This window comes from Macrobrachium nipponense, chromosome 32, assembly GCF_015104395.2.
Source record: "Macrobrachium nipponense isolate FS-2020 chromosome 32, ASM1510439v2, whole genome shotgun sequence".
In the NCBI taxonomy this organism is placed as follows: Eukaryota; Metazoa; Arthropoda; class Malacostraca; order Decapoda; family Palaemonidae; genus Macrobrachium; species Macrobrachium nipponense.
Window position 1 is genome coordinate 61,251,203 of NC_061094.1, and position 26,500 is coordinate 61,277,702.

The 26,500-nt window shown below is 38.6% G+C and overlaps 2 long non-coding RNA genes across 5 annotated transcripts in view; one reads left to right on the top strand and one right to left on the bottom strand.

Moving 5' to 3' along the window:
- LOC135207544 (uncharacterized) overlaps nucleotides 1-26,500 on the top strand; it is a 153,770-nt gene that overhangs the window by 109,645 nt on the left and 17,625 nt on the right. The window contains exon 1 of one of the 4 annotated variants that reach the window (XR_010312988.1): nucleotides 18,452-18,543. The exons of the other annotated variants lie outside the window; for them this stretch is intronic. This is a non-coding gene — a long non-coding RNA (uncharacterized LOC135207544). Of the gene's footprint in view, nucleotides 1-18,451; nucleotides 18,544-26,500 lie in introns of those variants that run through there. 4 annotated transcript variants of the gene reach the window in all.
- On the bottom strand, nucleotides 8,819-9,476 carry LOC135207168 (uncharacterized). The gene is made up of 2 exons (XR_010312912.1): nucleotides 9,338-9,476; nucleotides 8,819-8,966 (listed from the first exon to the last, which is right to left on the bottom strand). It is a non-coding gene; the product is annotated as an uncharacterized LOC135207168 (long non-coding RNA).

Below are 26,500 nucleotides of genomic sequence, written 5' to 3' on the forward strand. Positions count from 1 at the left end.
CATGAGTACTGTCATAAATACTAAATGAATGATTTCCATCATTACATCACTTTTTTTTTACCCCTACGGAAATTGCTTTTCATTTATCAAGGACAACCAATCCCTTAATTATAATATTTGGGTAGATAATAAATCTGACAACAACAATACAGGTCCTGCACACAGTAAATACTTTCTATCTCTCAACTAGAGACATAACTGCTTATCTCTCAACCAGAGACAAGCTGGACTTTTAATCATTAAGGTCTGCTAACAGACTTACAGAGCAAGTTGTGGGACGCCACCCTTAAGGCGCGTTTCTACCTAACCATCCTAATAACTTTACCAAGTTAAACACTTATGTAAGAGTGATCTTAAATTCGGTTAAGATCTAGTCACTCCTCATTAGGGGTATAATCACTTATGGTTATTTTTCTCACAAACAATCGTTTACACCAACATTCAGGCTCATTCACTCAATAACCATGAGCAGGAAAACTTTCCTTTGAAGATAATATACCTCTTAAAGCATCCTAATGACTAACTTACACATCAGTCACATAACTTGAGCAACTCAACCAGAGTTTGTAAAGCTTTTGGACGGGTAGCTCTTCATACAAAACTCAACTAAGTTCAAACAAAACTCAATGAGTATAAGTTCACTGTACACAAAACAGGTAGTGTCATCATCAGATCCATAATTCTATGAAGATAACATATACATACAAGAATATATACTTGGAAATGGACATAATGGTTATATAGGTGTGAACTCTTCCAAAGCATGCAAATACAAAAAACATTCTTCACAGAAAATACAAAAAAAAAACAGTACAAAAATTACAATGATCTCACAGTTCTTCTATTAACCTAGAGGGAGGAACAATATTATTAGCACCTCTGGTTTGTACTCTTTCATTCACTACATCAGGAGTGGTATCATCCATTTCCTGCATGTTTACTAACCACTGTTCTTGTCCTATAAAGGGTTTCACTTTGTCAGCAGCACGTTCAATGATGGTTTGGTCAAACATGTTTCTTAACTCATATTTAGCACCATCCCTAAACACTTTGGTTACTACATATGGACCGCACCATCTGGGGTTTAGTTTCTTACTAGTGCTAGGAATTACATTTTCATTTTTAACCCAAACAAGAGAGTTTTCATCCACTTTCTCATTTTTCCTCTTTTGGTTAGCTATTGCACGATACTTACTGGCCATCTCTCTATGAGTTTTCTGAATTATTTCATGAGCCTTTGCAATGGCAGTATCTTCTACATCATCCGTAATTGTGGGCAACACACTAGTCACTTGTCTAGGAGCTCTACGAGAGAAAAATACATAGTGAGGTTGTTCACCAAGAGTGGTATGTACAGCAGAATTTAGCACACGCTGTGTTTCACTAAGTATTTAGGCCACTGATAATAAGGATGTCCTTTACACATTACATTTAGTACTGTTTTCATAGTTCTATGCATTCTCTCGCTTACACTGTTTTCCTTGTGGATGATATGGGGTAATATAACCAGCATTTATCTTATGTTCCTGGCATAATTGTCTAAACTGGTTTGAGGTGAATTCAGCACCATTATCAAGAATGACTGTCAAAGGTACACCAAAGTCATTCAATAGACCAAGAAGTTTTTGCTTACTTCCTCTGCAGACTTACTTCGCAAAGGATAGAACTTAACATATCGGCTGTAATGATCAATAACAGTCAAAACATATCTATAACCATTTGCACCAGATAGCATATCAGTTAAATCCAAGACTGATTCGCTCTAAAGGCTTAGTTACAGGAGGCAATTCTTGGAACTGTTGTTGTAAGTACTGGCTTTATGTCTTTGACACATAACACATTCACTTACATATTTACTAACATCTGTACGCAATGAAGGCCAATAGAACAAGTTTTCAATAGCGTCAATTGTTTTGCGTATACCTAGGTGACCTGACATTGATTCATGACCTAACTTCAAAGCTGCCTTTGTTAAGTCCTTAGGAACTACTAATTTCAATTGAATTGAATTATCAACTTTATCTGCACTGAGATAACAACAATCCTTCATACAAAACATGAATTGATTAATCAAAGCTCTTGGAAACCCTTTGCGCGGTAATTTACCACCTTCTAGGAAAGTTATTAGTTCCGCCCACCTTGGTTCCTCTAACTGCTTTTCTTTGAACTCATCTTTACTCAGACCAAGATAATTGTCCCTACTCTGATGAAAGACTGCTCTGACGGTGTACTACTTAGCTGATCTGCCACCTGGTTATCTTTACCTGGCCTATATTCTACCTTGAAACGGTAAATCTCCTGCATCTCAATTACCCATCTGCTCATTCTAGGTGACTTTGTTTTCTCTTGAACACTGAAACTAGAGGCTGATGATCTGTGTGAATGGTAAATGGAACACCCACAGAAAATGATGGAATCTACGACAAAGCTAAGACAATAGCAAGTGCTTCCCTGTCAGTGGTACTGTACCGCTGTTCAACTGGCTTCAGCTTCTTAGAGAAATATCCAATGGGTTTTAACTGACCATCTTGTCTCTGCATCAAAACAGCACCTACATGATCTAAACTAGCATCAGTGAATAATTCAAAGGGTTTGGTCATCTGAGCCTTTACTAGCAAAAATGGAGCAGTGATTAATGCTAGTTTCATCTGTTCAAAGCTGGTATTGACAATCTTTTGTCAAAAAGGGTTCTTTCTCTTTTAAGAGATTAGTCAGGGGAACAGCAATTTTAGCAATATCCTTAATGTTTTTGTTTTCTGTAAAAACCCACACATTCCTAGAAATCTCCTAGTTTCCTTGACATTATTAGGGGGTTTCATTTCTTGGATGGCACTGATATTGTCTGGAGATGGTCTACAACCATCCTTGGAAATTATGTGACCTAAGAAATTTGATTTCCTTTTGGCCTATCTGACATTTCTTTAGATTTAACTTCACTCCTCTTTCACTGAAAGTTTGAATAGTTGGTCTAATCTTTTCAACAAGATTGGAAAACTGGGAGCCCAACCACAATATCATCTAAGTAATTCTTAACCCACCCTTTCTTAATAGAGGAGCCAAGATATTAGACATGGATACTTTTTTAGTGGGAAAATATAGCTGGACTGCAACTTAATCCAATCCAAAAGGGAAGGCGTTTGAACCTATACAGTGAAACTCCATCACTAAAAGTTGTTAATCTCTACTCTCTTCATCTAATTCCACTTGATAGTATGCATCTTTCATATCTAAGGAGGCATAATAATGGTTTCCTGCAGCTGTTTCTACATTTCTTCTAATCTAGGTAAAGGGTGAATATCAACCTGAAGGTGTGTGTTGACTTTACGGTAATCAAGGCACATTCTCTGAGTATGATCTGGTTTCCTAACAAGTACAATAGGGCTAAGCCATGCAGCACTGAGGGTTCTATTATTCCTCTTTCTTTCTTCCATATCTTCTAACATGGTGTCAATAAGGGTTTTGGCTTTTTCAGGGTATCGATATATGGGAGACCTAACTGGCTGAGGATCACTTACAGCAATATGAGCTTGTACATCTTTGAACTTTCCCAATTCTTTTTCTTCAAGGATGACACTGAATTATTAGCAACCAACATGTCACTTAATTCTGCTTGTTGATCAGCAGTAAGATGGGAATTATCTTGCTGAGAAAGCAAATACTTAAGCTTTTCTTCTCTAGTATTTCCTGACTTGATATTAACATTAATACTAGGAGGAACTAAATCATTCTGAATTCTAGTTTTCCTGCATTTTGGAACTGGCTGATCAATGTCTTCTTCACTGATTATCCTATAATACCTAATAGAGTCCAACCTTCATTGTCATCCTGGCTTTAGTATTATTGACAAGTGGCAAAAACACTTCCTGAGCATCATTAACCTTAAGGCATAGTGCAGACTGAGTTGACACTCCTTAACTTCAGGTACAAATTCTAACAATGTGGTTAGGAGGTTCATCTACAGGTAAGGGATAAATACCAGCTATATACTGAGGTAGAATAAGTTTCCTTTTAAGTCTAACCTGAGCTTTATGAGGAAAAACATTAGGTTGAAGTACTTTAATCTGCCTGACCCTTTTATTAGAGTGGTCTAGGTTTCAGATACCTTACTGGATAAATATGTCTATCCCAAATAATAATTTTATGTGCATCATCCCATGTCATTGGTGCAGACCTAATCAAATCGGCTCCTAACAATAAGTCTGTGTCCAGATAACCATCAGGCACAACAGAAAACAAATGGGTAACCACCCTGGAACCAATGTGAACATCCAAATACACTGTACCAAGAACAGGGAGAACATGTTGAGTAACTCCAGTAAGTTGTGGTATATTTCTCATTTGATTACACTGTAAACCTAAAGTTTCTATGAGTTTCTTCTGTGCTATACATACTTCACTACCAGTATCAATTAAGGCACAACACATTACATTGTTAATCATCAAATTGATAGAAGGAGACCTGACACTTGGGCTTACTCATTCATTCTTAACAGGCCCTGGACATTTTGTTGAACCTCTTTTACAATTTGGTTTGTGACAATGAAAACAAACACCTTTTGGAGGGTTACGTGGACATTCAGAAAGTTTGTGATCTCTGACCTTACAATAAGCACAATACTGATTGTTTTCTTTATTCTTACTAAACTTCTTTAATTTGCTAGACAAATCACTAATTTGCTTCTTCAGATCTTGCAATTCTGTGGATGTATTTGCATTACTATTTACTACAGGCTGTGGTTGGGAATTGCAATTATTAACAGGAAAAACAAAACTTTTACGTTGGGTAACATCCCCACTTATGGTAGCTAGATGATACTCATATTCCACAAATTCAATGAATCTTTCTAAGGGTATCCTCTTCTTCTTCTTCTTCTTCCCAGCTTTTTTTCCCATTTTTATATGGGGTCGCCGTTTCGGATGAGCCGTTTCCATCTATTTCTATCTTGCGCTTCTGCCTCATCAATTCCCTTCTCATGTAAATCTCCTCTCACACAGTCCTTCCATCTCTTTCTTGGTCTCCCTCTCTTTCTTCTTCCTTGCACCTCCACTCCCATAGTATGTCTCCCAGCGTGGTCCTCATCTCTCCTCAACATGTGTCCATACCATCTCAGCCTCCCCTCCTGCACTTTCTTTGATACTTCCACCACCTTAGTTGACCCCTTATGTAGTCATTTCTGATCCTATCCACTCTTGTTACCCCAGACATCACCTAAGCATTCTCATTTCTGCCACATCCATCTTCTTCTGCTCTGCTTTTCTCATGCTTGCTGTTTCCGTACCATACAGCATTGCTGTTCTTACCACCGTCTTGTGAAATTTTCCTTTTAACCTAAGCGGCACTCTTTTGTCACAAAGAACTCCCGATGGCCGCTCTCCAGTTGTTCCAGGCCTGCCTGTACCCGATGTTTTACTTCTTCTTCCATACTTCCTCCAGCGTTAACAAAAGATCCCCAAAATACTTAAACTTATCAAAACTCTCCTTATTTGCTCTCCACCAGCTGAATACTTTCTCTATCATCCCCCTCAGTGGTGGTACACATATATTCTGTCTTGGATCTACTTATTCTCATTCCTCTGTCCTCCAGTACTTGTCTCCATCTTTCCAATTTCACTTCCAAATCTTCCCTGCTCTCTGCACACAGAACAATATCATCCGCATACAATATGTTCCATGGTACTGTCTCCTTACTTCCTCTATTATAACATCCATCACTATGTTAAAGATAAATGGGCTCAGAGCCGACCCCTGGTGTAATCCTACTCTCACCTCAAAACCTTCTGTCTCCCCAACACTGCTCCTCACTCTGAAATAAATACATTCTGGTACATCTCTTGTATCATCGCACATACTTCTCTGGCACCATCTTCTCCCTCAGGCTCCTCCATACCTCTTGTCCTCGGGACTCTGTCATAAGCCTTTTCAAGGTCAATGAATACCATATGTAGGTCCCTTTGTCTTTCCCCGAATTTCTCCATTATTTGCCTCAGACAAAATATACCATCTGTTGTTCCCCTTCCCTTCATAAATCCCATCTGCTCTTTACCTATTTGTACTTCTTCTCTCAGTCTAGCATCTATCATCCTTTCCAGTATCTTCAAAGTGTGGGACATCAATTTAATGCCCCTATAATTACCACACTCTTGGACATCGCCTTTCCCTTTAAAAATTGGGATCAATATACTCCCACGCCACTCATTTGGTATCTTTTCCTGTTCAAGGATCTTTATCATAAGATCGTACAGTATATCCACTCCTTCATCTCCTAATGCTTTCCATGCCTCCACCGGGATCATGTCTGGTCCGGTTGCCTTCCCATTCTTCATCTTCTTCAGTGCATTTAGTACCTCTTGCCTAGAAAACCTCATTACCATGCCAATGTTCACTTGCCCATCCTCTCTTATTAGTCTATTATTTTGTCTTCATTTTAACAACTGTTCGAAATATTCTTTCCATCTCTTCACAATGTCTCCTCTTTCTAAGCACTACACCCTCTTGTTCTTTGTATTTGATTTGTTTGATGGTGTGTTATCTTTGGTGCTCTTATTTCTCGCCTTTGATAGCTTCATCATCTTCTTTAATCCTTCCTTTGTCCCCAGCTCATTATACACATCATCATACGACTTTGCTTTAGCTTTGGGCTACCACCTTTTTCACCACCTTGTTTTTCTCTCTGTACCTATTTCTGTCTTCCACTGACTGTGACTCTTCCCATCTTTTCTTTGCCTCCTTCTTATCTTTACTACTTTCTCAATGTCTTCATCCACCACCAACTATCCTTTTCTTCCCATATGATACCAGATGTCTCTTCCTAGCAGCTCCTTTCCATGCCTTCTTATTACTGCTGCATTTCGTGCCCACCATTCTTGAACATCTTCAATCCCTATATCAATATCCTCCAAAAAAAAACCCTCCTCTTAAACTCTCTCTTCTTATCCCCTTCCTTCTGTAATTCGTACCATTTAATTTTCCTTATCCCTTAGCTTTGGTTTTTGGGTTCTTTCCCTTTTCAACTTCAAGTCCATACATAGCAGCCGTGTTGGGGGGCTACATGGTCGCCTGGAATAACTTTGCAGTTCTTGACCTCCACCAGATTTATCCTTTATACAAGAAATAGTCTATCTGGAGAATCTTCCCCCCACTCCTATATGTTATTAGGTGTTCCCTTTTCTTCTCAAAAAATGTGTTTACTATTGCCATGTCGAATGACACGTACGCAAAGTCCACTACACTCTCTCCTTCTGGGTTTCTCTCCCCAATTCCATGGCCCCCATGCACCCCGCCCAATCGCCTCATTTTCACTTCCGACATGGCCTTTATTCAATCTGCCCCAACTATCACCCTCTCATGCTCTTCCAGTTCTTGCATTATTCCATCCATGTCTCTCCAGAAATTTCCCTTCTCTTCTAAGGGTATCCTATCGTCCACAAGGAAAATCCTTGAGTCCTTTTCCTGGATGTACTGCTAAGTCCTCTATACAGTTTCTTTTTCACAAGACTGTCAGCTTTGGGAAGGGAATCCTTAGGAAATTTCATTCAAAAGCAGACATTTACATTTCATTCTGTTTAACATGCTCTAGGGGCTTCGTCTATACTGTAACGTTCCATCTCAATTTCCTGCCAAGCCTGCGTATATTGGCTTGAACAAGCAAAGTGGTGATTCAGTATGTCCTTAAACTGACTCCAAGATATGTTATTTCCCTTTTTCTTTTTTACCATTTCAGCAGTTAATAGAGTTGCAATTTCTTGTTCCACTCTGGTAAGTGCTACTTGGATTCTATCAGTATCTGCAGAAAACACAGAATTCTACTTGACTAAAAAATCTAGCAAGTCTATTATCAGTTCCAACACCTTGTAATTCTGACAATTTCAACATCAAAATATCCTTAGGTTCAATACAAATCCCTTAGAATGATTATAACAATAGGGTTATTCAGGTCCACCTACTGGAACGAAGGGGTTATTGACTGTGTTACTTCCCTGAAATGGATTACTGGGTATTACTGGCTGTGTACTATTATTTGATAAATTGTGTGTCAATAGTGAAGCTGGGTTATTGTGTGGTGTCATTGTTATGTCTGCTCTGTCTAACGGTGACAAATGGGTTAATGTCTGAACTATTAGCCTGTTAGGATTGGATGGTGTGGAAGTGACAGGTGTAGAGTTTGATAAATTAGCTATTTCCCTTTTCATGTCAATAAGCTGATCACACAACTGCTGCATTTGACAACCCTGATGTCCATGGCAGACAACAAATTATCATAAAAGTCTTCTCTCTCTATATCACCTCCATTTTGCAGGCTATGTTATACAAGGAACACAGGTAAAATAATCAACATAGGCTACAATACAATAGGCTAACATACCTAAGCAAGAGTGACATAGGCATACTCACAGGGTTAGGCTATAATACCTGAAAATAAGTACAGAAATAAGGGTTTCATGACCAACTTTAGGACGTGAGGTTGGATATACCTATCTATAACAGATAAATACATCCTTCACCGCTGGTCCCACCATATGGTAGTAGTAATAAATCTCTCTTAATGTGATATCCTTATGACTCATATTTACTATCCTGCATATGTATACAGTACTGATGTGTCAATTGTCCTGACTTAGACATTCGGAGGCTACCATACATTTTAGGACAATTAACTCAGACTAGCCTATACAAACACTTCAAACCATAGGCTAATAAAAGGTACCTCATAGGCCTAGGCTACTATACTTCTTGGCCTATCCTTAGCTGGAACCGGTACTTGACGTCGGAGACGGTCGAATCTTCATTGTTGTAATAAGGGTTGAGGGAAAGGCTGGCTCCCGGGTTTTTTTTAATAATATTTCTTCTTAACAGTAGGTGGATACATTGTAAAAGTAGCTTATTCCTAGCTGTACTCCTTCAATACCAGTTAGAACCAACACCGATCCCTATACTGGTTCTTACACAGGACCCCTATACTGGTTCCCTGTAATACAAACAGTTCATTTAGGATGGCAATCTCGTGCCAAAGAGCATGCATTCGTTAGGCCTTTAGGCTATGCTACCCATGCCTAACTTTACTGTTACACATCACAGTTAGCCTGACTTATATGCATAACATGGGTGGAATTTACTCTAGAATTGACATTTTCATAAACATATGGAAGACTAATTCACATCTTAGCCTACATTTATTGATGGTACAATTGCAACAACATGCAGACTCAACATGGTGCAACTTACGTAACAGTACCATTACAATTCTTGGCAATTGGCAGTTATATCAAAGTAAAAGTATAAAGAAACACTACCAATGTTATGGCAACATATACATTATAAACTACGACAAGTGCATACCTTTTACAAGGGAGAAATACGTCATTTCAAATGAATATAAGGGGAGAGACATTCGTTTCCCCTCAGCGTTGCCGTACTCGTCTCGAACAGAGAGATTTTAGCTTTTGCAACTGCGCACTTGGTTACAGTTACGTACTTACGTACATACTCGATCATAGACAATCTCAACTTCGAGTGGCTAACTTAACATCTTGATAAGATGATAACCAATTCGGTTTTTCCAGTCCACCAATTTCCATGAGTACTGTCATAAATGCTAAATGAATGATTTCCATCATTACACTACTTCAGCCTCTAGTTTTTCCAGATTCCTTTTCAGGGGTCTTGGGATCATGCCTAGTGTTCCTATGATTATGGGTACAATTTCCACTGGCATATCCCATATCCTTCTTATTTCTATTTTCAGGTCTTGATACTTATCCATTTTTTCCCTCTCTTTCTCTTAACAATCTGGTGTCCCATGGTATTGCGACATCAATGAGTGATACTTTCTTCTTGATTTTGTCAATCAACGTCACGTCTGGTCTAGTTTGCCACGTATCCATGTTTCTCACGATCACAAGTAACACGTGAAGATTGTATATCAAGAGCCAGCAGGAAAAATGAAAAGCAGCAGTACCTAGCGCTTTCGTGTATTCTTGATACACCTCATCAGGGTACAATATATAAAAGAATGAAAAATAGCTTCGAAATATCAAAGGTAAACATAAAAACAAAAAAGTAAAATACAGAACAATCAAACAGCCTAGTCAAGAAGCAAATGGTCCACAGCCTAGAATTGCACTAAAGGAACAACAATAAATGGAAATGGAACTACTAACAGTCAATTCTGATACCATAGTCCCAGAGGATCTTTGCCTGATCGTTTTCTATCACTCCTTCAGGTTGTTGCTCGTACCACTTATTACTGCAAGATAGCTGGTGTTTCTTGCACAGGCTGAAGTGGAGGGCTTTTGCTACTGAATCATGCCTCATTTTGTACTGGTTCTGTGCAAGTGCCGGACATTCGCTTGCTATGTGGTTTATGGTTTCATTTTTCGTATTGCACTTCCTACATATGGGAGAGATGTTATTTCCATCTATCGTTCTTTGGTCATATCTGGTTCTTAGGGCCTGATCTTGTGCCGCTGTTATCATTCCTTCAGTTTCCTTCTTGAGCTCTCCCCTCAGTAGCCATTGCCACGTGTGATCGCTGGCTAGTTCTTTAGTCTGTCTCATGTATTGTCCGTGCATTGGTTTGTTATGCCATTCCTCTGTCCTGCTTCCTTTCTACTGTCTCTGTATATTTCTGGGTCTTCGTCTACTTTTATGAATCCTTCTTCCCATGCACTCTTGGGAATGTAGAGAAGAAATTATACAAACTAAATGACGTAGAAACAGCTATTATTATTTTTTTTTTCTATCACAGTCTTTTAATTCGACTGGGTGGTATTTATAGTGTGGGGTTCCGGGTTGCATCCTGCCTCCTTAGGAGTCCATCACTTTTCTTACTATGTGCGCCGTTTCTAGGATCACACTCTTCTGCATGAGTCCTGGAGCTACTTCAGCCTCTAGTTTTTCCAAGTTTCCTTTCAGGGATCTTGGGATCATGCCTAGTGTTCCTATGATTATGGGTACAATTTCCACTGGCATATCCCATATCCTTCTTATTTCTATTTCAGGTCTTGATACTTATCCATTTTTTCCATTTCTTTCTCTTCAACTCTGGTGTCCCATGGTATTGCGACATCAATGAGTGATACTTTCTTCTTGATTTTGTCAATCAACGTCACGTCTGGTCTATTTGCACGTATCATGTTATACGATCACAAGTAACACGTGAAGATTGTATATCAAGAGCCAGCAGGAAAAATGAAAAGCAGCAGTACCTACGCTTTCGCGTATTCTTGATACACCTCATCAGGGTACAATATATAAAAGAATGAAAAATAGCTTCGAAATATCAAAGGTAAACAAAAACAAAAAAGTAAAATACAGAACAATCAAACAGCCTAGTCAAGAAGCAAATGGTTCACAGCCTAGAATTACACTTAAAGGACAACAATAAATGGAAATGGAACTACTAACAGTCAATTCTGATACCATAGTCCCAGAGGATCTTTGCCTGATCGTTTTCTATCACTCCTTCAGGTTGTTGCTCGTACCACTTATTACTGCAAGGTTGCTGGTGTTTCTTACACAAGCTACAGTGGAGGGCTTTTGCTACTGAATCATGCCTCTTTTTGTACTGGTTCTGTGCAAGTGCCGGACATTCGCTTGCTATGTGGTTTATGGTTTCATTTTTCGTATTGCACTTCCTACATATGGGAGAGATGTTATTCCCATCTATCGTTCTTTGGACATATCTGGTTCTTAGGGCCTGATTTTGTGCCGCTGTTATCATTCCTTCAGTTTCCTTCTTAAGCTCTCCCCTCAGTAGCCATTGCCACGTGTGATCGCTGGCTAGTTCTTTAGTCTGTCTCATGTATTGTCCGTGCATTGGTTTGTTATGCCATTCCTCTGTCCTGCTTGCTTTCTCCTGTCTCTGTATATTTCTGGGTCTTCGTCTACTTTTATGAATCCTTCTTCCCATGCACTCTTGGGAGATGTAGAGAAGAAATTATACAAACTAAATGACGTAGAAGCAGCTTTTTTTTTTTTTCTTTTTTTTGCTCTATCACAGTCCTCCAATTCGACTGGTGGTATTTATAGTGTGGGGTTCCGGGTTGCATCCTGCCTCCTTAGGTTTAGGAGGTTCATCACTATTCTTACTATGAGCGCCGTTTCTAGGATACATCCTTCTGCATGAATCCTGGAGCTACTTCAGCCTCTAGTTTTTTCCAGATTTCCTTTTCAGGGATCTTGGGATCGTGCCTAGTGTTTGTATGATTATGGTACAATTTCCACTGGCATATCCCATATCCTTCTTATTTCTATTTTCAGGTCTTGATACTTATCCATTTTTTCCCTTTCTTTCTCTTCAACTCTGGTGTCCCAGGTTATTGCAACATCAGTGAGTGATACTTTCTTCTTGATTTTGTCAATCAACGTCACGTCTGGTCTATTTGCACGTATCATGTTATACGATCACAATTAACACGTGAAGATTGTATATCAAGAGCCAGCAGGAAAAATGAAAAGCAGCAGTACCTACGCTTTCGCGTATTCTTGATACACCTCATCAGGGTACAATATATAAAAGAATGAAAAATAACTTCGAAATATCAAAGGTAAACATAAAAACAAAAAAGTAAAATACAGAACAATCAAACAGCCTAGTCAAGAAGCAAATGGTCCACAGCCTAGAATTACACTTAAAGGACAACAATAAATGGAAATGGAACTACTAACAGTCAATTCTGATACCATAGTCCCAGAGGATCTTTGCCTGATCGTTTTCTATCACTCCTTCAGGTTGTTGCTCGTACCACTTATTACTGCAAGTTAGCTGGTGTTTCTTGCACAGGCTCCAGTGGAGGGCTTTTGCTACTGAATCATGCCTCTTTTTGTACTGGTTCTGTGCAAGTGCCGGACATTCGCTTGCTATGTGGTTTATGGTTTCATTTTTCGTATTGCACTTCCTACATATGGGAGAGATGTTATTTCCATCTATCGTTCTTTGGACATATCTGGTTCTTAGGGCCTGATCTTGGTGGCCGCTGTTATTCATTCCTTCCAGGTTTCCTTCTTGAGCTCTCCCCTCAGTAGCCATTGCCACGTGTGATCGCTGGCTAGTTCTTTAGTCTGTCTCATGTATTGTCCGTGCATTGGTTTGTTATGCCATTCCTCTGTCCTGCTTGCTTTCTCCTGTCTGTATATTTCTGGGTCTTCGTCTACTTTTATGAATCCTTCTTCCCATGCACTCTTGAGCCACGCGTCTTCACTTGTTTTCATATATTGCCCCAGTGCTCTGTTCTCGATGTTGACGCAGTCCTCTATGCTTAGTAGTCCCCTCCCTCCTTCCTTTCGTGTTATGTATAGTCTGTCCGTATTTGCTCTTGGGTGTAGTGCTTTGTGTATTCATATGTTTCCTCGTTTTCTGATCTATGCTGCGAAAATAAAAAAAAACGAGGAAACATATGACAATACACAAAGCACTACACCCAAGAGCAAATACGGACAGACTATACACAACACGAAAGGATTATTATTATTATTATTATTATTATTATTATTATTATTATTATTATTATTATTATTATTATTATTATTATTATTCAGGATTTAAATATCATATCCAGACGTAAGTTACAACACCTACTGTCATCCCAAATCATGTTGCATTCACAAACTTATGAAACATCATCAACCATTACCAATTTATTCATTCACAAACTCGGGCGTGAATTCACAATAAAAAAAATAGAAGAGGAAAGTTGAAATACTGGCTAACTAACTTGCGTAATCTGCCTTCGCTTATCTGTTATCATAAATGCCTATCTTTATATCTTTATAGTTTCATGTGGGAAGAAGAATCTTCATCTCGTTAGCCTCGTTTTGTATTGGTTCCCCCCCCCCCCCTCCCCCCCCCCCCCTAAAAAAATCTTTTGCTCGCATCACAGCGCATGCGCGATTCACCTTTTAACCCCGACGTAACTCTGCGAGAGACGGTTTTCGTTACTGGGTACGAAAGCTCTTCTAATAAACGATTCGCGCGATCAAACAGGTGATTCGTAGACCCAGGGCGCTTCTTTTTCGGCGACGCTAATCAGCATAAGAATGCTGCATTGTGTTTCATTTGCACGACGCGAAAGACATCAGAGAACTGAAAGGGTCGAAGTCATCAGGGTCTTCGCTGGACGCTGGAATGTTCCTGACGCTTTGGAAAGTAGTGTGTGTTATTAGATTAGGAATTGCATATATATATATATATATATATATATATATATATATAGTTCTATATAAAGTCATGTTTTTACTATCCTAAATTACTAACAGCTTCTCATGATTATGGTCGTTGATACAACAATACCAAAGCTTTCTAGAAATGTCTCTTATTAGGTCAGTGGCTGCAATACTGTAGACAATGAAAGCATTTTCTCCTTATATATATATATATATATATATATATATATATGTATATATACATATATGTATATATATATATATATATTTATGTAAGGGGTTAGTCATTTGAACTAAAGCAGCTGACCAACTGTTCCCTCGTTGACCTGAGCAGTGAATTTAATACTTTTTCCAAAAGCGTGAAGACATCGAAAAGTTAAGGTGGCATTATTATTATTATTATTATTATTATTATTATTATTATTATTATTATTATTATTCAGAAGATGAACCCTATTGATATGGAATAAACCCACAACGGCCATTGACTTGAAATTCAAGCTAAAGAATAGGGTGTTTACTTGAGTAAAAAATTATATAATATATATATATATATATATATATATATATATATATATATATACACGTATATATATATATATATATATATATATATATATATACACACGCATATATAAACAGGAAAATGTAGAAATATAGTAAAATATCAGAAGTGAAGAAACAAACTAACCAGTGATCTAAAGAAAAAAAAAAAAGCTAGGAAAACCCGTATACTAATTAATTCCTAATCTGGAGGCTCCCATACGTATTAAACCAGGTCACGCTTGGTGATTCCCAAGGGTATGTGGCTGACATCACGTTAGCCATCCTTGAGAGAGAGAGAGAGAGAGAGAGAGAGCTGTGGGACGGAGATAGATAGGAATGCCTAGTAACAAGCATTCAGAGAGACAAGGAATAATGACCCTTATGATTATAAATCAGGTTTGCCCCGAGATACCCCAAGAAGGGAATTCTTGTATAGTAGGAATAAGTAGAGACCAGAGGTCCTTATCAGTGTATGGGAATATCCCTACCCATGACTGAGAGATGCCACTCAAAGTAAAATTCTTTGCAAAGCAGAGTCACGAACAAGAGGCCATTTGTTTTTAGTAGTATCTAAGTGGTGTGTAAAATAAGGCCCTTTTCATTGGCAAGATGTTTATGGAGCAGAATAAATAAAATTTAATAAACAAAATTAGGACTGTAGCGGGTGATTTTTAAATGCTGTAACTTGTCTGTCCATGCAATACATACAGTACCAGCTTTCACAGAGCTGTATTTCAATTTTTTTAAAGTGTTCTTAAGTGCGCAGTACATGCCTTTAGTCTTTCAATTCGTAGTGGTCTTGGAGTTAAGTAGAGCTCAGTCCAGAAATGGAATACAGAGAAGCCTAGTTTCCTGCATAGTTTTAGCACTAACAGTTTAGAAATGATAGTTACCTGATCTTACTAAGGTGCTGGGAAGCATAAATGAAAATCATCATCTTTGTTTTCTTGACACAAAGGACAGAGCTTGAGACTGCTTGCAGTTATCTGATAAAGTAACTGGCATCTGCCTTACACCCACACCCCCAGAAAAAAAGCCTTATTTCAGAAATTTCATAATTCGTTTTATAGGATGATGAAAAAAAGATCTTGCTTGTCTCATTAAGTAAATGGAAATCTCACGTCAGCGACAGTATTGACTCACAGCATTGACGAGAGACTTATATGTCGAGTCTGCCATTGAGTAACTGGATCCACGAGTGAATCCTAACTAGCACGAATTCGTATAATGGCAATCAACGAATGCCTGCAACATGGATTCGAGACTCTGACTCGTGTCAGTGGGCACGTACTCGAGTCCAGATACCCGAAGTACCCAATCAGATGTCGCCGGAATCCTCAAACAGGCACCGACGGGTAATGGGTAACTCGTGTCTTCCAAATACCGGCCAGATCAGATTACCCAGTTATCTTTCCATCCCGTTTTGGAGCCGTCTGGTATCTGAGCCTGTGGCTCCAAAAGCACTTGAGTGGCTGGATTTACTCAGGACTTCCACGATGCACTTTATCTAGTTGTAGGCCTACTGGTAAGTAAGGTCGTTTTGGGAAGGCCAATCTGGAAGCTAAAAGGGGAGTCACTCACTTTCTTTTCCAACGGTGCCCCCAAAGCCTTTAGGGTAGGGGAGCTCTTGGTATGCAGAAGGCTCCTATGCGGCCTCTTTTAGACATGCCCTCTGGTGATGATGATGATGACTCATTGGTCATATTGTGGAGGTGAGTTTAGATGAGATTTTGGTTGTTTGATGATTGCGTAACCGCTGGTGCTTGCCTGAAAGCACTTTGTTTATTTATTACCAGAGTCTGCAAACTGTTTCAGGTCCGGTTTAAGTTCATGTTTAAACGAATGCTGGATCTAGGTTTGGAATCAAACATGGCAAGCATTTGCCTGTGCATAAACGAAGCATAAACACACACACACACACACATCTGTATATATATATATTGTAATGTCTTTCAAGTTTTTGTATTGTAATACATGATAGGGATCTACAACCCCCTTGATTATGGCTGCTTTGTGATTTTCAAAGCGCCTAGTGGCAAAATGCTATTTTTATTATTTAGCACTACTCAGGAGTAAAGAATGTTCGCCATAGGCCTGAAAATATGACGCTTATTACATTTTTAGGCCTATTTCCTCCCGCAGCGAGTTCCAGAACCCTTCCAGACTTGATTTTCTGCCTTGGAATAATGTGCATAAGTATCCCAAGCCTTAGGTTTTCCAGAACTTCTAAATATCACCACTGTGTGCAGTTGCCATTAGCCTCAAGAAGAATTCTCATCTGTTCATATGCCATTTAGGTAGTTTTTCTCCCCACCAAGGAGTTCACAACCCTCCATTGGGCGCTCCCCTGCTTTTCAATACGGCACATTAGTCATACAATCTCTCTCTCTCTCTCTCTCTCTCTCTCTCTGCTTAGACTGATCAAGGACACTTGCATTGTTCAATACATTAGCCCGTGTATTTTAATAAGTACGTTTTTTCTTCGCATACTGAACCGATAACAATTTCAACCATCCACGAGTATTCAATCTTGTGTGTGTGTGTGTGTGTGTGCATATATTCATATTCTTGATATGATTAAATACTCGTGGATGGTTGAAATTGTCATCGGTATAGTATATGAAAAAACGTACTTATCAATACGTATACATACATACATACATAGAGTATACATATACACACATATCCCCTCGACCGCTGCTCCTCTGCAAGGTCGATCGTTTATAGGACGATCGTGTATAGGCAATAAGAGCGGACCCGAATCGAAAACTCGGTCGAAACTCATGTGGAAAAAAAAAAAAACATGTCAAACAAAATTGGGTTCGTGTTTCATTTTCGGGTGAATTCTTGAATCGTTGCTCCGTGAAACGCAGACCGTTATAATTGGAACCGGTCATCTGAGAGAGAGAGAGAGAGAGAGAGAAGAGAGAGAGAGAGAGAGAGGGAATTCCAGGGTATTGGGTCACTGAAATTGGTATGGGTATGCATGTGCACAGACAGACACACATGAGTATGCGCGCATCTTTGTGAACGTATGTTTGTTCATGGCAATGTCTCGGTCCCTTTTTCAGACAGTAATGGTTTTGGTAGACAAGGAGTTTCCTGTGTACTCCTTGTATAAGGAAGTTTCATGTATACTCCATGCGTGCAAGGAGTTTTCTGTATACTCCTTGTATACAAGGTGTTTTCTGTATACTCCTTGTATACAATGTGTTTTCTGTATATTCATTGTATACAAGGGGTTTCATGTTTACTCATTGTATACTAGGAATTTCATGTATACTCTGTATACTAGGAGTTTCATGTTTACTTGTATATTAGGGGTTTGCCTGTATACTCCATGTATACTAGGAGTTTCCTGTATACTCCTTATATGCTAGGAGTTCCATGTACACTCCTTATATACAGGGAGTTTTTTGTATACTCCAAGTATTCAAAGAGTTTTCTGTATACTCCATGTATACAAGGAGCTTCCTGTATACTCCTTGTATACAAGAAGTTTCATAATTACAGGCAATTATGGGATGGATAAGTCTCTTTAGCTCCACATGATATTCCAGAGGATGCGAATTGTTTATCTACAAAACACGATCCAGGTATACCATTAATGTTATGTGGTTTCTTCGTTTTTATTCTGATTAAAGCAACGTCATGTTTCTGACCTTTAAAACGACACGTACTAACATAAACAATTTGTCCTGTTGACGTGACTGTAGATGGCAGAATTTCGATGCGTTAGTCCTACTGATTGCTTGAGAGTTCGATTTGCCTTCTAGACGGGCTCTTTTTTTTTTTTTTAATCAAGATTGAATTTATCACAACCCTTGCGTGGTATCGTGAGTATACCTTATATCTCTAAGAAATATTTGTGTGTCCTTTTTCCACGTAAACGTTAGCGACAGCAGGACTGATATTTGATAGCTGAAATAAAATGGGTTGTCTTTTCGGAAATTTTATATGATCTCGATGCTAGTTAGGTATTGGACAGTACTTTTTTTGTTGTGTGTTCATTTTCATTTATTTATTTATTTATTCTTAATTGATTTTATTTATTTATTTTTTTGGAGAGGTGGTTGTCTGATTTTGAGTGCGAAAACGAATACAATTCTCTTTGGTTGTCTGATTTTGAGTGCGAAAACGAATACAATTCTCTTTACAACCTGCTTTTCAATGACATATTTAGCTTACTTGAACTGTGAGTAAAAAATGAGTGGCTCGCCAGCCCAAACTTTGACTGAGATACCATGGTCACTGAAGAACTAAACTTAGCAAATCCAAGATACAGGATTTTCAGTTGACTGGTAATTTGCGATATCTTTGGATTATGAGTGCATCCTCTTGGTGATGCTGATGTCCTTATCAAATTTTAATGTTGATATAATGTTTGGTACAAGGTTACTCAGTCTGGTAAGGAATGTTTCTCAGCCTCCCCAGATCTGGTGCTGAAATCCAAATATGTCATCGTCATATCTATCCAGGTCATGATTTTAGGCCTAACGGGAGGCCAATAAAGCGGTTTCAAAGTACTTCACTTAGATTTGTCAGAACTGTGTATTGTCCAAGCTACAGCAGAATTTACGTTATAAAAATGCTATTAAATGAAAGCTACAGCAGAATTTACGTTATAAAAATGCTATTAAATGAAAAAATAGATTATTGGAAACGCTTAGTTTCATAAGTTTTTGGGAAAGTAGCTCCAGTTATCAGGTTTCAGTAGTTTTTTTTCCTAGACCAGGTGGGACATCTTTGGCTGTCTTTGGGAAGGATAAAAATGCTAACACGTCGTTTTCTGGGCACCTTTTAAAAACTTGAAGACCACATATTGTATGATAAGTCTGGTCAACGTGACAAAAAAATATATTTTTTATTTTTCATCAAGAAAAAAATCCAGTTTTGAGGTCAAGTACCCCCCCCCCCACATGTCTGGTACCCCTAAAAAAAAAAAAAAAAAAAATGTAAACAGCAATCACACCCTTTGTCATAAAAAAGAATTACGCCACCAATTTCTTAACCTTCCGTGTGTGTGTATAATATATATATATATATATATATATATATATATATATATATATATATATATATATATATATATATATATATATATATATATATATATATATATATATATATAATATATATATATATATATATATATATATATATATATATATATCACACAGATACATATACATATACATATCTTATGTATATACATATGCGTATGTATTAATGTTAGCACAACTGAAATCATTATTAGTATAAATGAGAGCCAGTAAGACGGAGCAATGAATAACACCATAGACAATGGAACGAGAAAAAGAAACGAATCGCATAATTAATGCAAACATGATATAAGGATTCCTGTATAAGTAAGTAGGACCACAAAGAAGGAGATTGTCTGTGGAAGCAATGTAATAAATTAATAAATGTGTTGCTTGGTTGCTGAATGCAAGTGAAAGAAAAGGGTGGAAGATATTAGCATGAACTCAGTGTGTGTGTGGGTGTGTGTGTGTGTGTAGATGCTTACAGTTTGTATCGTTAATTCAAACGCGTATTCATCCCACTTCATTTACGAGTTAAAAGTAGTCCTTTTTTGTAATACATCGATTTCAAGCAACTTATTTTCTAGAGCAAATATTTGTTAAAAAAAGAACAAAAAGTAAGTCCTTTTACTGAACTAATGTTCAGTAAAACGAGTTGAGTTTTTTTTTTCTTTATTAAAAAAAATTTCACTAGGAAATAAGTTGTCTGGAATCGATGTATTACATAGATCGTATTTGTAAAAAATGTATATATTGACAATTAACCAGCAAAACACATTTATATTAAGGTAGGTAGTATCGTAAAGGATTCATCTCTCCCTATTTTCTAGTGCAAATATTTGTAAAAAAAAAAAAAAAAAAAAAAAAAAAAAAAAAAAAAAAAAAACTCAAGTCCTCTTACTAAACATTACTATTCCCGATGGTATTTGTAAAAAGTGTACATATTGACAATTAACCCGCAAGACACATTTATATCAAGGTAGGTAGTATCGTAAAAGATACATCACTCCCTATTTTCTAGTGCAAATATTTGTATAAAAAAAAAATCCTCTTGCTAAACATTACTACTATTCCCGATCGTATTTCTAAAAAGATGACTTATTGACAATTAACCCGCAAAACACATTTATTTTGAGGTAAATAATACCGAAAAGGATTCACTTCTCCCTATTTTCTAGTGCAAATATTTGTTTTAAACAAAAGTCCTCTTGCTAAGCATTACTACTATTCCCGATCGTATTTGTAAAAAGTGTACTTATTGACAATTAACCAGCAAAACACATTTTATATTAAGGTACATAATATCGAAAAGGATTCCTCTCGTTCAAAATGTGCGTGTTTAGTATGCGCATCTTGGCCATATTGTAAGACCGGTCATGATTTCCCAGTGAAGTTGTCCCCTCACTGAGTTTTCAATCCATCACGTCCTAGCTATTCGCGAGACGTTAGGGGAGGTGCTGTACCGAGAGAGAGAGAGAGAGAGAGAGAGAGAGAGAGAGAGAGAGAGAGAGAGAGAGAGAGAAGGAAATAATTCCCAACATCGACAGTTCGGTTCAGCGGCTCCAAAGGAAATTCCTGTTGAGGTGGTGGTGGTGTAACCTTTCACTCCGCGAAATTTTTTTTTCCTTTTCCGCTTTCCACTTCTCCCTCTCTCCCTCTCCCTCTCCCCCTCCTCCCCGCCTTCTTTCTCCTCCTCCTCCTCTCTCCTCCTCCTCCCCGCCGTCTTTCTCCTCCTTCACTTCTGTTCTTCTGCCTCGCTCGCATTCCATTGCAACGGATGTTCTCTCTCTCTCTCTCTCTCTCTCTCACAACCTCACGACCTCCAAGAGGTCGAGCAGGTGTTGCAGACAAAACGCGTTCGAAAGCGGTCGCCATGCATGTGTTTACACCCCCAGGACCTGGTAGGTACAACCCCCCCCCCCCCCTAAAAAACATGATCCATCAACTTGGTGGTGACGTCGTGAATTGTGATTGATTGATGATGTTTCATCCCTGTCGGAATCCTGAAGTCTCGTCGTCAACGTTTCTCCGAGGGGGTGTTGGGGGGTGGGGAAGGATGACAAGAGTAATGCGGAATGACAGAGTAATGACGAAATGAAATGACGAGATAATCAGAACGAGGTTCGTTGGAGTGACGAGGCAGGATTATTGTTGGTCTATGCTTTTGTGGTTTGTCGAAGAATGAAAATCAGACTTTGGTTCATTTTTGCTGGGACACGAAAAAGACTTCATTTGTTTTTCTGGTATATAATCAATGTGCAGCTTTTTTTATGTTTTTTTTACGGTAAATACTTAACATGCAACGGACGTAAGATAATAGCAACACAAAGAACAAATTTATTATAATTTTTCTGGTAATTCATTAACATGCAACACTCATCAGATAATAGCAACACAAAGAAAAAGTTTATTATTTTTTTTTTTTTAGTAATTCATTCATATGCAACGACCGTCAGATATTAGCAACACAAACTGCTTGACTAAGCGAATGAAAACGGCGAATGGTTAATAAAAAACGGAAATCACCCGTCTCGCCCTTTAGCTGAAGCAAATAAAACCTTTGACTATGTTCTTTTCAATGAGTAATTAACAACCTTTTTTCAGTGAATAATTAACAACCTGTACTATGTTTTTTCAGTAATTAATTAGCAACTTTTACTATGTTCTTTTCAGTAAATAATTAACAACCTTTAATTTGTTCTTTTCAGCGAATAATTAACTACCTTTACTTTGTTCTTTTCAGCGAATAATTAACAACTTTTACTATGTTCTTTTCGGTGAATAATTAACGACCTTTACTTTGTTCTTTTCAGCGAATAATCAACTTTTACTTTGCTCTTTTCAGTGAATAATTAGCAACTTTTACTATGTTCTTTTCAGTGAATAATTAGCAACCTTTACTTTGTTCTTTTCAGTAAATAATTAACAACCTTTACTTTGTTCTTTTCAGTGAATAATTGACAACCTTTACTTTGTTCTTTTCAGTGAATAATCAACAACCTTTACCATGTTCTTTTCAATGAATAATTAACAACCTTAACTATGTTTTTTCAAAGAATATTTAACAGTCTTCGCTAGGTTCTTTTCAATTAATAATTAACAACCTTTCCTGTGTTCCTTTCAATGAATAATTAACGACCTTTCCTGTGTTCCTTTCAATAAATAATTAACAACCTTTCCTGTGTTCCTTTTAATGAATAATTAACGACCTTTACCATGTTCTTTTCAATAAACAACACGCAACGAACTCTGAATAACAGAAATTACAAGGAAAACAAGAGTCACATTCAAGCAGAAAAAAAAGCCGAATAAGCTTGACGTCAAAAACTGCTCGACAAAGAGAGTGAGAAAACCAGCGAATGGAATGCACCGAACAGGTAGCTAGCCAGCATCATCACCATCTTCGACAGACGAACACTAATTATGAGTCACGATAGAAGTCGACGTCATTCGATTGAACTTGTGGTTTAGATGTACGGACAGTCAGCTGGATTCGATCGCTTGTACTTGACCCTTCCGATTTGGGGAGGGGAGGGGAGGGGGTTAGGGGGTTGGAGGGCGAGGGGTAGGGAGTGTGGGGGAGGGGAGGGGGAATGAAGGAATAGTTTGTGAGGACACAGGAACTTTTTTGGTGTGTCGTCTCTAGGCGACATAATCGTGTACAGTAGAAAGCGTGTCTCCGTTCGTCATTCGTTTGTGTATTTTTTTTTTTTTTTTTGCTAAAAATCATGCTTATAATAATAATAGTAATAATTGATAATAATTTTCGAGTATTATTTATGCTTCAGAATTTGAGCTTATACTATATTTAAAAATCTTTCTCAATATAATATTAATAATAATAATAATAAACTTTTGGATGATTAAGTTATATCCAAAGCCACCCACACCCAGATATATATATATATATCATATATATATATGTATATATATATATATATATATATATATATATATATATATAGATAGATAGATAGATATATATATATATAGATATATATATATATATATATATATATATATATATATATATATATATCTATATATACAGTAAAGTCCTCGGGTTACGCTGGTCTCGACTTACGATGTTTCGTGGTTACGAACGCGCCCCCATAAAAATATAAAAAAATAATATTTTGCGTCGTTCCGTCTTACGCGGTTTAGCGTCGTAAGCAACGTAAACAAACGCGAACTAGTTCCGGGCGCACGGCGGAAGAATAAAAACGCTTTGTGGAGGAGAGGATGGCGTCGCTTCGCTACGCTCATTATCCTCGCCCATACGCCATTTTGGTTGTTTACAACTGCCTCTCTCTCCTCGTGTTGTATCGTTTTTGTAACTTTTTGCTCTTTGTTATGGCTCCCAAGCGCAAGGCGGACTCTTCTGATGGTAGTGCATCGAAGAAAAGATAGGCCATCACCATGGAAATTAAAGTGGACATTATAAAGCGATCTGAGAAGGGAGAAACGCCAACAAACATTGGCCGCTCGCTTGGCCTTAGCCGTTCGACCGTTGCTACCATTATCAAAGATAAAGAGCGCATCGTTGAACATGTGAAACGGATCTGCTCCTATGAAAGCGACAGTGATAACTAAGCAGCGTAGTGGTCTAATAATTGAAATGGAAAGGTTATTGGTGCTTTGGTTGGAAGACCAAAATCAACGGCGTATCCCAGTCAGCCTTATGGTGATCAGGAGAAGGCGCAAAGATTGTTTGAAGCGTTGAAAAAAGAAAAGGGGGAGGGGAAGTGAAAGTGAAGAGTTTGTGGCTAGTAGGGGTTGGTTTATGCGATTTAAGGCTCGGGCCAATTACCATAACCTTAAATTGCAAGGTGAAGCTGCTATTGGGGATGAGAAAAAGCAGCGAGTGAATTTCCTAAAGCGTTGTCTGAGATAATTAAGGAGGGGGGTTATTCTGCCTCAGCAAGTGTTTAACGTAGACGAGACAGGTTTGTTTTGGAAACGTATGCCTAACCGCACTTACATCGCCAAGGAGGGAGAAGTCAGCACCCGGTCATAAAGCCAGCAAGGAGAGGCTAACTTTACTTCTTCGGGGGGTAATGCTGCTGGCGGACTTCAAACTGAAGCCCTTGTTGGTGTATCAGGCTGAAAATCCAAGGGCACTCAAGGCATTTGGAAGGGTCAACTACCAGTAATTTGGAAGTCCAACAAGAAGGCATGGGTGACACTTGCAGTGTTTGAGGACTGGTTCGTAAACCAGTTTGTTCCAAGTGTGGAGCGGTATTGCGCCTCCAAGGGTATCCCCTTTAAGGTGTTGCTAGTGCTGGACAATGCCCCTGGACACCCTGCCCAGCTGGGAGACTTCAACCCTAATGTCAAGGTGGTTTACCTTCCACCTAATACCACGGCCCCTTTTACAGCCTATGGACCAAGGAGTGGATTGCTTCGTTCAAGGCCTACTAAACTACGAAGGACAATTGCTATGGCTTTACGGCAACTGAAACCAAGAAGGACTTGACTCTGAAGGACTTTTGGAAATCCTACAATCCTTGATGCTGTAAAGAACATTGCTAATTCCTGGGAGGAGGTTAAGCAAAAACAAACATGAATGGTGTCTGGAAGAAAATTTGTCCTCAATTTGTGAATGATTTCCATGGGTTTGAGGACACAGTTCAGCTAGTTGTCAAGAACGTTGTTGCCCTGAGTAAGGAAATCAATTTGGAGATGGAGGTTGATGAGTTACAGAGCTGCTGGAGTCTCATGGCGAGGAGTTATCTGCTGAGGACCTGATACAACTGGAGAAGCAGATAATAGAGGAAGAAAGAAGAAGCACCCACCCCAGAGCCTAAGGCTTTCACAAGGCAGGACTTGATAAGAGGTTTTGCAGAGTTGCAGCAAGCGTTGTCAACTTTTGAGGCTCAGGATCCCAACTTGGGACAGGTTCACTAGGTTTCCAGAGGCGTCATGGATTGATGCAGTGTTACAAGGAGATCTTGGATGAAAAGAGGTCGCTCTCTGTTCAGACTAACCTGGAGCAGTATTTTAAGAAGGTAGAGAGCCTGCAGGAGATCCTGTACCCTCTACTCAGCTGCCTCTGCTAATCCAGACCTACCTCCTGCCCCACAATCTCCAGCACCTTCTGAATGTTCTGCTAAACCCAGACTCACCTGCCCCAGTATCTCCAGCACCTTCTGTAGTTCTGCCTCACCTAAAGACTCACCTGCCCCAACATCTCCAGTAGTATGTTCTGCCTCACCTCAAGAATCACCTGCCTCAGCATCTCCAGTACTAGTTATGTTCTGCCTCACCTCAAGAAATCATCTGCCTCAGCATCTCCAGCAACTTCTGGAGGTTCTTTTTCTCTTCACTAACCTCCCCCAGTCTCTCCAGCACCGCAGCTTCCTCTCCATGGTGCAAGCCAATCAAACTAATAAAGGTAAGGAATTGTTCTCTCGTTGTTCATTGATAGGTATTTACATTAAATCATGTGGTATTTTTCAATGTTCCGACTTACGCTGAAAATCGTGTTACGACGCATCGTAAGAACGGATCAACGTCGTAACTCGAGGACCCCCTGATATATATATCTATATATATATATATATATATATATATATATATATACATTTGCGTGTGGGTGTCTGTATATGGTGTGTGTGTGTGCACATATCCATAGAGTTCAAGAGTATATTAGTACCCTTTGTCCAGTCATACATATGCATCCGCATACTTATCAGAGAGAGAGAGAGAGAGAGAGAGAGAGAGAGAGAGAGAGAGAGAGGTATTTATGATC